Below are 14,746 nucleotides of genomic sequence, written 5' to 3'. Positions count from 1 at the left end.
AGCAAAATTTAAATTCAATTATACTTACTCCAACTAATTTCAAGTTGTATAATTTACCTCTAGCATCGGTATAAACGAATTTAAATGGTATTTGTAGGTATATAATTAGAAAAAATCAAATTTCATAATTCACTGCTTTTCACATGTGAATTTGTTTTCTTTTCACCCGTCTTCCTCCTAACGTAACTGTCATCTCATTTGCCCTGTCTTTATGAATACACGATCATAGTAGATCAGTGGTAATCGCCTTGATGATCGCCTCATCTGCAAAGGATAAAGACATTGTTGCGTTCCATTTTATTTGCAACAAACATGGAGAGGTAGGGGAAGAGGCCCCAAAACGCCCCCCGGGGCAAAACGACTTTCGGGTATTCACTAATATTTACCATGCTTGAGATAGTCTTAATAAAACTAGACGTGAAATTATGTAGGTTAGGCGAAAAAAGCATCAAAATAATAGATAGGAATGTATGAAAAACTGAAATTTTTCACATTTTGATGAAACATCGCCTAGCTATACTGTTTAAACGTTGCGTGAAGTAGAAACACCCATGAAAATCGTTGTCCAAACATTTACAAGAGAGGACAATGTTGTTGTCATTGGCAATATTGTTATTTTACATTCCTTGATAAAGATACAAAAGGATGATTTTTTTAGCACAGCTGTACGCTTATCCAGCCAAGTTTGCCAAATGAAATGAATACTACGCTGCCGTCATACGCATATTTGTTCCATGTTTGCTGGGTTTCCTATGTACATGGGAGAATTATGCGTATAACGGCCGTACGAGTCCTGAACAAAACGAGGCAACGAGTTACACCCGATTCAGAGCATTAGTGATTAATCATAGATTTAATCATGATTAATGAATAATGGGTAATTTAATCATTATTCATTAATCATAATCATACAAAAAATACTATTCAATCATTAATCACTAATCGTTAATCATAGATTTTTACATTTAATCATTAATCACTAATCATATTCATGACTCTTTCTGGTTTATTCATTAATCATCAATTTTAATCATTGCATACATCGCTTTTATTCATTAATCTTTAATCATAATCATACAATTTTTATACCTTTTAATAACACAATTTGATAGAAAGGTTACTTGATTATTGATCAATATGCAAATCATATAATTTGATTATTCATAATCATTAATCATTAATCATATCGATCGTTAATCATTAATCATACACATATTGTGTCAACATTTAATCACGATCGGTAATCGTTAATCATACTTCAAACGTTTTATTCATTAATCATAATCATTAATCATTGTCAAAAATGAATAAATCATTAATCATAATCTTTAATCATAGAGTTGAATGATTTAATCATAACAAATTTAATCATTCATTAGAATCTTTATTCATTAACGCTCTGACCCGATTGTACGACATTTCCCTGAAAACCAATTCCCTGAATGCAATTTCCCCGAATGTAACATTTCCCCGAATGAAACAATTGCCCGAACATAAAGTGCCTCTTGCAAACACAACTTTGCAATCGACTGTTTATTTATGTATTACCAGACTAAGGCCGGAATGGCCTGTACAATACATAAAAATCTTCTCCATTCAGTTCGGTCCATGGCTGCACGTCGTCCAACCACGTAGTCTGCGGAGTAGAGTGGCGCCGCCTAGTATGGGGAGAAAAAAAAGTCATCGGATTCTACGGGCACCCTCCAGGATTTTGCCTTTAGTTAAAAAAAAATCATTCTCTGAAAATTTCAGCCTCATCGGTTATTGCATAAGCTGGCGCAATTGATTTGAAGTTAATATGGGGGTTTCGGCCGAAATATATGGAAAAATACACCTCTGTTATTATTTCGTACAGGAAATTGGATGGAAGACCCCGATTAAGCCCAGATTTGCAGGAAATGAAGTTAACATGCCAATGAACAATTCGACATAAAATTCTACTATTACTAAATAAACTTTAAATCAGTTTTTGGCTGATTTATTTGGAGTTGGGTTGAGCACTTTGAAATTCATTAATTGCCATGAAAACATACGCATGCAATCAAAGGTGCCTGCGATGCGTGATTTCGCGCGCACTGAAACATAAGTAACTGGACGCGCGCCACAACACATATCGCAGCTATCTTCGATTACATGCGCTTGTTTTCATCACCATACCGCCATCTTCGTCTGCCACATCGCCATTCAGGTGTTCTTCGTAGTGCTGCCGCCACCTTTGGATCACCTCACGCTCGTTCGTAAGAAGGTTCCCGTTTATGTCCTTACACATATCAGGCCGTGGCACGTGGCCCTTACGTGAACGGTTTAACTTCTCATAGAACTTTCGTGTGTTATTAGCGCGGTACAGTTGCTCCGTCTCTTCACGGTCTCGATCTTCCTGCTGGCGCTTTTTCCTCCGGAAAATCGAGTTTTGTCTGTTCCGCGCCCGTTTATATCGTGCCTCGTTCGTCCTCGTGCGGTGTTGCAGCAATCTCGCCCATGCTGCATTCTTCTCTTCCACTAACTGCTCACATTCGCCGTCATACCAGTCGTTTCTCTGATCCGGGGGCACCGTGCCAAGTGCAGCGGTTGCGGTACTAACAATGGCCATCTTCAAGAGACGCTGCGCCTAGCTGCTCTTCCGTTGGGAGTGCCACTTCCAGCTGCTGCGTGTATTCTTGGGCTAGTCTAGCGTCTTGTAGCCGCCCAATGTTAAGCCGCGGCGTCCGACTTCGACGCGTGTTGTACACCGTCGAGAGTTTTGAGCGCAGGCATACTGCAACGAGGTAGTGGTCGGATTCAATATTCGCACTGCGGTAAGTGCGGACGTTCGTGATGTCGGAGAAGAATTTACCGTCGATTAGAACGTGGTCGATTTGGTTTTCCGTTTCTTGGTTAGGTGATCTCCATGTGGCCTTGTGGATATTTTTGCGGGGAAAGAAGGTGCTTCGGACTACCATTCCGCGGGAGGCTGCGAAGTTTATGCATCGTTGGCCGTTGTCATTCGATACGGTGTGCAGACTATCCGGTCCGATGACCGGTCTATACATTTCTTCCCTTCCTACCTGTGCGTTCATGTCACCGATGACGATTTTGACGTCCCGCAGTGGGCATCCATCGTATGTCTGCTCCAGCTGTGCGTAGAACGCTTCTTTCTCGTCGTCGGGTCTCCCTTCGTGTGGGCAGTGCACGTTGATGATGCTATAGTTCAAGAAACGGACTTTTCTCCTCAGATTGCACATCCTTGTGTTGATTGGCTCCCATTCAATCACGCTTTGGCGCATCTTACCCAGCACTATGAAGCCGGTTCCCAGCTCGTTGTTGGTGCCACAGCTTTGGTAGAAGGTAGCCGCTCGATGCCCGCTTTTCCACACTTTCTGTCCTGTCCAGCAAATCTCCTGCAGCGCCACGACGTCGAAGTTGCGGGGATGTAATTCATCGTAGATCATCCTGTCGCAACCTGCGAAACCTAGCGACTTGCAATTCCATGTTCCAAGCTTCCAATCGTGATCCTGTATTCGTCACCTAGGTCTTTGCCGATTATATCGAGTCACATTATCTCTTATATTGTTCGTAATGATTGGTTTTCTAGGCGGCTTATTGGGCCTGCGCAAACCTCCTGTCTCTTTGTAAATAAGGTTGGACATCATTCCCACTTCTATCATATGAGGCACGCTGCAAGCTTATAAATCTTCAATCTTTGAAAGAGCGTCGTGAAACCAAATGCAAAAAAAAATAAATGCAAAAATAATGCAAATTTTGGACCTTTCAATCAGATGATGGCCATCTATTATCAACACACTCTACTACCTGCTGACAAGAAATTGGTTAATTTCCCAACCCCTTGGAGATTGCTAATGAGTCCTAGCGGATCTCCATGTAAAGAGCTATACCTAATAAGTATGTCGGGACATACGATCAGGGGCTCAGTCTGCAAAGCAGCCGATCCACTGTGAATCGTTAGAGGCGCACTGAAGTGCTCCAAATGTGATATGATACACAGATGAATATTACCTTCAGTGCCGGTAACCCCCGAACCTTGCGGAAAAATAGTTTTCAAAAATAAATCCAAGATGGGAGCCAAATCCAATATTGCTGTCCCCATTTTTCCAATATTGTAAATTGAGAATGCACTCTTCTTCTTTCCAACGATGTGCTGTTTTCTAAGATCAGTGTTGTAGTAATGACAGTATTGGTGAGTCAAGAATTAACAAAAATCGAGGGGGCCACAAAAGTGATTTCGTGTATTACTAACGAGGGGTCCATCTTTCTGAAGAATTTAACTTAGGTCCCTAATATACACGCCGAGATCTTTCAAATGAACATAAATTAAGGCATTTTCAAAGACCTCGTGCAAATAGTGGCCCGGTCTCAGCGAGAATTACTCATATTTTATCCCAGTCAGTTCTATGACTTATTTGAAAACTAGAGGGCATCTGGAAGTGATTACAGTAGCACGGTCGGTTACGGCGAAGCTTCCGCCGTCGGGGAACTTCCTGTCGGAGTAGGATAGATACGCCGCCGGTGACTATCTGAGTAAACCGCGATTGAGCCGAGAGCATAATGGCTCAAGATTACAGAAGATTGGTTAAGAAAATTATTTTGAGCTTTTTAGTGGAATGCCGTCTTCAGTGTCTCGTAATTGACTCGACTTTTGTACAAACTCGTCTTATGACAAGAGAAGATTGGTTTCGAAGAGTTTCCGCCACCATGGAGCTTCTAGTCGGAGTAGGCTAGATCCATAGTCGGAGTAGATCGTGACGCGTTATAGCACTGGTTTCGGAATCTCTGGAACGACTTCGGGACTCGGCCGGTCTCGTCATCTGGAAAACACCAAAGAAATGTTAAATGTGGTAAAAGATATTCAACAAACCTTACACGGAAGCGAGTCGTCGGTTCCGAGAGAAATTCCAACGCCGGGGAACTCTCTGTCGGAATGGCTCAACGAAAAAGTGCTTGAAAATGTCAAGAAAATTATGCTGGGAGCTGAGTGGCTCAATGTTAAGAAAAGTTCCGTTCGGGTGAGTTTCCGCTATCGGGAAGCTTCTAGTCGGAGTAGGCTAGATCCACCGCCGGGGAATATGAAGAGTCACGGTATACAGACAACAAGGTAGGCTCGTAAGAAAAATGACATTTCAAGAGTGACGCATATTTTTTCGCCTCACGTTAGAGTACAAAAGTAAGCATGCTGAGACCGTAGAGCATCGTCTCGGTTCAGCTTTGTAGTTACGTCACATGTTTACATTCAAAGTGAATGTTTACATACGTGCTAAGCCTGCCTTGTTTTTTGTATGCCGTGATGCCGAGTAGTTCGTGACGCGTTGAATAATCGGTTTTGGGTAGTCGATGCGCCATTGAACCGGACGCTATGCTCCATCCGGAATCTCTGGACCGACTTTGGCATCCAACCGGTTTCCCGTTGAAATGAGAAAGTGCCTCGGACTATCTAGTTGAGACAGTGGCGTAGCCACGGGGGTGGTTTTGGACATTACCACACCCCCCCCAGGACACAAAATTTTTAAATTCCGCACACACATCATCCAAGGCGATTTTTTTTAAATTTTCACAAATCACTGAGAAGATCAATTTACAAGACAGCTTAATCTCTCCGCTTTATGCGATTCTTCCAGCATGTTTTAATTATTGTCAAAAGTGATAAAATGGCTACGAATCCATTGAACATTGTCTCAGTGTCCGAATTTTAACGTGGACAGGCTTTAAATAGGGTATCATTATTAAAAACATGCTCCTATATCAATTATATTCGCAAATCAGGCAATTTAGGCTCGATTTGTGTCGTGTTTTGTTGTTATCCGGCGTGCTCACTGCTGATAAAAATCACAAAAATGAGAAATAAAACAATTTGCGCATCATTTTTTTTTTTCGAATGGTATTGATTTGGGTACATAGTATGAATTCAAGGAGCAGTTTCCCTAGTAACCTCCATAGATAAATATAGCTTCTTTTGATTTTGACAGCATCCGCACCTTCATTTGTCATCCCTAACCTTGGTAGTGGGGCCCTCCTTAGCCGTGCGGTAAGACGCGCGGCTACAAAGCAAGACCATGCTGAGGGTGGCTGGGTTCGATTCCCGGTGCCGGTCTAGGCAATTTTCGGATTGGAAATTGTCTCGACTTCCCTGGGCATAAAAGTATCATCGTGCTAGCCTCATGATATACGAATGCAAAAATGGTAACCTGTGGAAGTGCTTAATGAACACTAAGCTGCGAGACGGCTCTGTCCTAGTGTGGGGATGTAATGCCAATAAGAAGAAGAAGAAGAACCTTGGTAGTATCAACCATAACGACTGAAATCAATTGTCGGAGACCTGCAGCAGCGACGTTTTGCAATGTGAACATCGGTAAAGCTTTTCTGGTTCACCCCAACGCAGACCACTGCACTGATAGTCATCGTTATAGACATCCTTCACGTTGCGTTGGGCTCGCCACCACCCAAGGAGGTAAACACATCATCTGCAGCAGCCATGGAGCGGGAAATGAATAAAATATTTCACCAAAACGGGCAACCTCCGGGTTGTGATGTTCTCAGATTTGAAAACTTTGTAATCTGCACTACCGATGTGAGTGAGTGACTGTTCCAGATTGCATCATTTCATTCCGCCCACCGACGCTACCCACACATTAGAACAGGGTATGCGATATGGATTTTCTCTGGTTCTTTGCATTCCACAGGCATAATTGTTTTTGAGCAAAAGTATTCAATATTTATTGAATATGTATATACGTGTCAAAACAATACTAAAAAAGTCAATATTTTCTGCTTTAACACTCCATAAATTAACAATATTAATGATGGCTTAAAAACTCCGTTCAAATCAATTGTCAAATCTTCAAATGATTTTCTCACTCAGTGGCAAAATCCTAGTGGCTTACTCGTAGAAATCCACAACTTTTTGTTTCCAGGGCCAGTTTTATCTGCGTCTTCCAAATATGTGCATGAAAATACATTTTAAATCTGAAAATATTTTTACTTGTGTTTTTTATTGATAACCAACAATATGCTTTGTGTCGACGATCAAGTTAAAAACGGTCACACTCGATGAACATTACACCCCTTTGTCATACATCAACTAACGTTCTTGACAATAATTCTGACCACGCTTCAGTGATGAAAGTTTTCAAAATACCGCATATCGTTACACTTCGGCAACGCTTTCAAAGTTCCCAAATGGACGACGGCAGTTCTACCGCTGCTGCTCGTAAACCCCAGAAGATGTATGTGCGCCGTTGCATTTGCGTGCAGCAGGTTACCCAGCTTCAATCCCCTGGTTTTAGTACGACCACACACACAAGAATCTCAACTTTCCCAAGAGGACAACCCAAAGAATCATGATGATGATTTCGCCGCCTACCCTCGAACCCCGACGAAGCAGTAGGAACACGTCCGTCGTCGTATTGAAATGCAGGCATCCCACCTTTAGGAACATCATCCGGGCCGGTCCGCAGTAAGTGAGTAAATTCCACATGTAAGAGAGAAACACGTTCGCACACACCCACATGCACACGTGCAGTCTACTGCCGCAGCTCAAAGTTAGAACAGGTGATAAATCACATAAAAAGGTAATACTGGTCATATATTATTAACGAAATGTTATACAACATTCTTCACCGGAAATTCCAGGGATGGAACTAAGTAAGATGAATTGCCCGGTTGGACTTGTGCAACTAAATCTTCACTTGAAAACTCAACTACGTAGTCCTATGCGCATAAGAGGGGAACAAGGTGGATTTCGAATTCAGCAGGTGAATATTTATACACAGATTATGGAATTAAAAATGCAAACGTTACCCATGGGATTGAATTTGAAGTCGAATTGTCATGTCGATGATTATCAGCTGTGTAGCATTTAAATTCTTTATAACAACCGTTTCGAAGGTTTTTCCCTAGACAATATTCACGTCGTTGAAATGATTCTTGAGGAAAGAGATGTTCGGACTTGATTGGAACCCAAATATTTTTATTCAAGGAAGCTAATAGCCATCCCGTATCTCGGTAACTTTATGCTTTGGAAAGCCTTATCACATTCTTTTTCCTCTCGGTAAACAGGTACACATAATACAGTGGCTGCTGAATTTTTTCCAATTGATAACGATGAGCGACGAAAATAGGCATAACTCACAATGTGTTTAGGTCAAGAAAACAAGCTTATCGAAACATGATTCCATTGAGGAAAGGATTTTATCGCTCAGCTGCATAAAATCATCAACACCGATTCCCCCACATATGAAACAAATCGAATTTATCATAAAGTATATCCATTTTCCATCCGAAGTCACATTTTTGAAGCTGCTTTTAGCATTGATTTTTTAGCAGTGAAATTGAAATTTTATTAATATAGAAGCATTAATCAGTGAAAACTAACGGCAGGAGATAATATATTCACATGTTACATGATTCCTTATTTCTACTTTCCTTCCAAACAGTCATGTATTTTCAATCAATTTGTATAATTTCTACCACACACTTTATCGACTTCCAACTTTTATTCTTCCATGAGCAAATTATCAACAATTTCAAAACAAATAGTTGCAAGTTTAATGCAACAAAAAGAAACGACTAAATCGCCAACAAGCGATTAGCATCGTAAATTTAATGCTCGGAAAGATGATGTCTGCACTTTCCGCAGCTGCTGCCTGCTGGAAGTGAATTTCAGTGGAATAAACAGTCCTGCATAAATGAATAAAGGCTCCCCCCAGACCTAAGCGATTTCACCGCTGCGACGGCGACAACTAGTTTCCGCGATTCTATCGTTGGTCGCTTCTTTTTTTCTTTATTTAAGTGATTTTTAAGTTGGACAAAGTTTATCACTAACTGAGTTGCTTAAGGAAATATTCCATTACCGTTTCAATATCAACGGCGACAGAATCGCAGTCGCCAAGCGATAGAATCGCGTCGCGTGTGTTTGGAGGAACCTTAAATCTGTTGGAAAAGGTTCTGGAATTTTGATGATTATAATTTGTTTCACAATTCTTGTTTTCAAAAATATGTCATCCAATCAGGAATGAGTTAAACAACAACAAAACCAATGCAGAGAATACATCGTATCTGTGTGGCCTCGTGCCACCGGAAAGGACCAGCCAAATATGATAGGGTCTGTTCACAAATTACGTTACGCAACGAGTTTTTTATCCCCTCCCTCCCCCTCGTAACAAAAAGTAACATTTTTCGCGCCCCCTCCCTCCCCCATATAACGCGTAACTGAAAAAAAATTGAAGGCTTTTTTTTCTCTGAAGCATGTGGATTCTGATATTTATTGAATACTGTTAGCATAGGAACGGCACATGATTAAAGGCTCCCCCAGACCTAAGCGATTTGATCGCCGCGACGGCGACAACTAGTCGCCGCGATTCTATCGTTGGGTCGCTGCAGGCAATGTTCTATTTACGCTTCCATACCAAAGGCGACAGAATCGCAGTCGCCAAAAGATGGAATAGCGTCGCATCGCGTGTGTTTGGGGGAACCTTAAAACAAAAAATATCAAGAATGCAGCTAGTAAAAACGAAAATAGAATTTGCAACAATGGCCATTAAAATTTTAGTTTAGCGGGACTGTTCTGTCTAGAATACAATATTCGCTTGGTGTTTTTACGCATTGTTGTCCCTCTATGTGCTTGATAATGATAGACTAATCATTTTTAAATTGGACTGTTGCTAAAATGCAATTGCTTAGAATGAAAACTCTCTAGGTTGCCTCTATTAACTTTGGCTTGGTTTGGAAAATCTAATCATAAAATACATTACCAATAAAAGCGTCGTTCCATAAAATAATATAATCTGTAGAAATCGTGAATATTCAACGTGAGACAAAAATGCCTCGAAATTTAGCAACAACTATTTGAACAAAACTTGCTGTCTTTAAGGATTCCCAAAAAAAAATCAAAATAGCCTGCACTGATAAAAAGTAAAAAAAAAACTACAAAGACTAGCATGGGACAATTATGCGTTGTTTGGTAGTCAAGAAGAAAGGTTGATACTTATTCATCGTCTTGATTAAGACATGTTATCAATTACTTCAATCGGTGATTTAAAAAAAAACATTAAAATGAATTTTAATTCGCGTTATGCGTAATATTTGGTAGTACCCACCCCTGCCCCACCTTTTAGTGTAACAAAGTATAATGCATGATGGACCTCCCCCCTCCTCCCAAAAGCGTTACGTAATTCGTGAACAGACCCTTAGGTAATTGTTGGGGACAAAATAGTACTTACGTGTCGTCCGTAACTAATCTGGGGAAAAACTGTGCTTTGCAAACGTGTTGTAAGTCATGGCCTACTGATGTTCAATTCAAATTATGCTGCGTTGGCGCGGCTGCGTATGGCGAGGCACGTGATACGTGAGATCGATAAGTTAGATATCGGCATAGATAAGCCTTAGAGATATAAGAAAGGCGACTGTAACTTAACCCTTAAAGCCGCAAGGCATTTTTTTAGAAATCCTTGGAAATATTTTTAACGTGACCTTTGAAATCATTAACATTAAACGTATTTTCGGTTTGTTGTTTTAAAACAACATTGCGCTTTTAAGGGAATTTAACCCTTTCGGGACGGATGGATCATATATGCCCAGCATTTTAGATTGACTGTGTAAAATCGCAAAGTTGTTCATTAGGATGTAGGCTTTACAGGAAAAATATCGGAGGTCAAGTGTGACTAAACCCTGAAGACCCAGATATCCAAAACCTTAGGAAGATTTTGCCTCCGAGAGCATGCAAATGAATATTAATTTTTTGATTGCTGTACCGCATTGTTTGATAATTTTAAACACGCAATCAAGTTTAGTCATCCTGAATGTCAAGCCAGTGATCAATTTCCAGGAATACGAGCTGGTTCTCCAAAACGCTCTTGAGATTAGACCTGTGCGCCGAAGTATTTAAGAACGGCGGCGGCGTAAGGCCATTTTTATGAATTTAAGATTGTTTTGTTCAATTGCTAGCTACAGTCAGACTGATGGGGTGAACATCCTAATAGCTAAGCTGGTATCTCCACAGCAAAAGTTTACATTACATCCTTCACTAGGAAATTGCCGCATCACAGCACATAAGTTCATTGGAAAGTAATTCGATTATAAATCCAAAAATTCGTTTGGAAATTCATCAAGATATTTCTCAGAAAATTCAAAAAAGGAATTCTAAGAATTGATTTAGAATTTCCCTCATGAATTCCTACAGAACTTTATTTGGGTGTTAGTTCGGAAATTCGTTTCGAAATTTCTTCAAAAGTTCCTGCAGGAATTTCCTTAGAAATTAGTTAAGGGATGGTTTCGGAAATTCTTTCACGGAGCCTTTGGGAATTGGGAATTCAAAAACTTGTTTAGGAATTCCTTTGAAAATTCCTTCAAGAATTCTTTAGGATTACCCATGGAAAATCCTCCAAGAATTTCTATAGGAATACGTACGGATACTGTTTTAGGGATACATTCGGAAATCCCTTTAGAAGAAAACCTTCGGAATTTGATTTAGGATTTATTTTAAATTCCTTCGGGAATTTCTAACAAAAATTCTTCCAGTAATTCCTCTAAGAATTTATTCGGTAACTCTAAAAAGTTATTTTTGGTATTTTTTCGAAATGTTTTTCTTTATTTGGAACTTTCTCCAGGAAATCTTTCCGAATTTCCTTCGGACATTCCTTTGGAAATTCCTTTAGCAACTCTTCCAGAAATTCCTGCAGAATATAGATCTTAGAAAATTTCCTTTAAGAATTCTTTCGGGAATATCTTCTGAAATTCTTTTGGGAAATCTTCGGAAATTTCGTTTATAAATTCCTTATTTTTTAATCCATCGTTTAAGTGTTTTTAATTGAAGTTAATTGAATTCAATTGAGTTAATTGAAAATAAGTTTAACACTCAGATACCTTTTTTTCGAAAATTCCTTTAAAACTTGCTCCAAATTAGAATTCGTTCCGGAATTATTCCTGCAGGAATTTTGTATGGTTCACTGAAAAAAATTCCTAAGGAAGTTCTATAGAAAAAATAAATAAAAGTGCTTTCCGGAGGGTTTTCTGAAGGAATCTTTGGATGAATGTCCAAATTACTTCCTGGTGGCTTTTCCAAAGAGATTTTCAAAGAAATTCCTGAAGGGTTCTCTGACTCATTTCTTGAAGGAATAACCAAAAAAACCTAAAATTTTCGAACAGAATTTTAAAATGAAATTCTGAATGAAACTTTCAAAGGAATTTTCAATGGATTTTCCAAACAAGAAGCTATTGGAATATAAATAAAAATTTCTATATTTCTCCAAGAATTTCTCAGAAAATCCGAACAGCAGTAAAACAAACTCAATTTAGACTCTAGATATTGCGGATATAAACCGTTCCGATAATTATAAATACACTAAGAAAAAGTCACCAATTGAAATACCGTTTGTTATTCAATGAAAATGTCGATACCTCCTATAAATTACATCCTACTTTTTCACGTGATGTATAAGTTCCGATTTTTTTTTGCCTAAAATTAGGAAAATATGAAGCTTTGATTTTTGACCAAATTTTTTTTTTTGCACAGAATGGGTTATTTTTGGAACGTGTTTTTTGGTAAATTACCTAGAAAAGAACTTATAATATAATTTTCAATACAGACGCTTAATAATGTCTGTCTTTTCACATTAACGACGAGATCTGGCTGGACAATAATTTCAATGACCTGAAAATTTCGAAAAATCACAAAAAATAATAGCAGAAAACACGTTGTGCAAAATCCTCGAAACATTGCGAAAGAAAAATTATAGAACTTATAGAAATTTATATCTGTGATGGTAATCAGATCGTTTTTGTTTTGTTTTGCATATCTGATTGAATTGTTGAAAAATGAAATTCAATTAATTATCTTAAAGATAACTCGTCTAACTCAAACCTTTGTAGGGGTATGTGGCGGGACCATCATCATCATCATAGAATTCAGAACATTCTGGAAAACTCGATGCTGTATGAAATTAAATAGAATGTTAGGCTATATGTAACCATAAAACAGTAAATTATTTGATTTTTTTTAATTATTCAATAAACCGAAATATTTTTTTTAATTATCGGAATGGTCTATATTTGGATTTTCTCAAGAATTACTTGGGAATTTACTGAAAATTTCAAAGGATTTTTTTCGTAAATACCTCAAATAATTCCCTAGGAAATATATTTAGGAATTATTTCGGTAAGTCATCAAGAAACTCGTTCTAGTAAACCTTCAGAAATTCGATCGGGAATTACTCCTCCATAAAATACTTCCGCAAATGAAACCAGAACTTCTTAGGCTCCTAGGAAATTTCTTGAAGAATGCTTCTGGAAATTCCTTCAAAATTTCTTCTAATTTTGACAAATCCATTAGGAATTTCTTCAGAAATTCTTTTTGAAACATTTTTAAAATATTCTACCCATGTAGATGGGTACACTTCCCCTCAGTTGTAATGGATTTTACGCGCCCTTCCTTAAAGAAGCTATCTCTAGGAAAGCCCGAAAAGGATTGCGAATCTATTTACTAGTCTGTTGGATTACACTGTTGGAAGGAGATTCTCTGTATCCCGCGGGCTTCGCGTAAGTGTCTCTGCTTACGGGTCTGCCACTTCCGATTTCGCCCTTCATACAGCAGTGCATTGAAAGCAGAATGGTGATTAAATTCGACTGTACTATTTGGTGGAAGACTCAAGCCAGGATGGTGGATAACTGCATAAATACATAGGTAACTGTCCCAGATTTGACCTTGTTCCTAATTTGCCTAATTTCTCCCATAACTCAGAAAATAAAACAGCTCTTCAGGGTTGGCTAAATTAGGCACTAAGGTGGCCAAAACCGATACACTTGCCCTACATACTTTTGAAAATTCCTACAAAATTTCTTCGGAAATTATTTTAACAATTTCACTGGAACTTTTCCAGGAATTCCATAAGATATTCAATTTCCTCGGAAATTCATCTAGTAATTCCTTCGGAATTTCCTCCGCCTTTTCCTTCCAACATTCCAGGACGAATTTTCAGATATCAGATATAATTTCCTCATTAAGGAATTACCGATATTCTTATATTTCTTAAATAATTTCTTTGAACATTCCTCCAAGAATTTCTTCGGAATTTCATCAGGAACTCCGTCAGAAAATCCTCCAAAATTAGTAGGGAGATGGATCCAGAAATTCCTCAAGACTCTAAGAATTTTCTTTATATATTCCTGCAGAACTTCTTCCAGGACTTCCTTCGTAAATTATTTCAAGAAAACCAAGAAAATTTATATGGGAATTGTTTATCCAAATAAAGTATTTTATTAGTCTGTTGGATTACACTGTTGAAAGGAGATTATCTCTATCCCGCGGGCTTCGCGTAAGTGTCTTTGCTCTGCCTTGGAAATCTAGTAATTCCTTCGGAACTTTCTCCACCATTTCCTTTCAAAATTCTAAGACGCATTTTAGGATATCTCGAATTGCTAGAGCCATTTCCAAAGGCACTCCTAAAGAAATAATCGACATTTTTAAATTTCTTGAATAATTTCTTTGCTCATTATTCCAAGAATTGCTTCAGAACATCCTCCTGAAATACGGGGATAAATCCAGAAAGTCCTAAAGACTAAGAATTTTCTTCATGTGTTTCTTCAGAGCTTCCTCCAGGACTTACTTCGGAAATTATTTCAGGGAAACCAAGAAATTTCTTTGAAACTTTTTTATCAATATAAATCTAAACCAGAACATTTCTGGCAATTTAAGTACAAGGAGGAGTGAAGGAAATGTTCAATTTTGTGGGTCACATGAACCATCGTGCTGTAGCTTTTGCAT

Source organism: Armigeres subalbatus, chromosome 2 (assembly GCF_024139115.2).
Source record: "Armigeres subalbatus isolate Guangzhou_Male chromosome 2, GZ_Asu_2, whole genome shotgun sequence".
NCBI classification, from domain to species: domain Eukaryota; kingdom Metazoa; phylum Arthropoda; class Insecta; order Diptera; family Culicidae; genus Armigeres; species Armigeres subalbatus.
The sequence above is the reverse complement of the archived record's forward strand: the minus strand, read 5'-3'. Positions refer to the sequence as shown.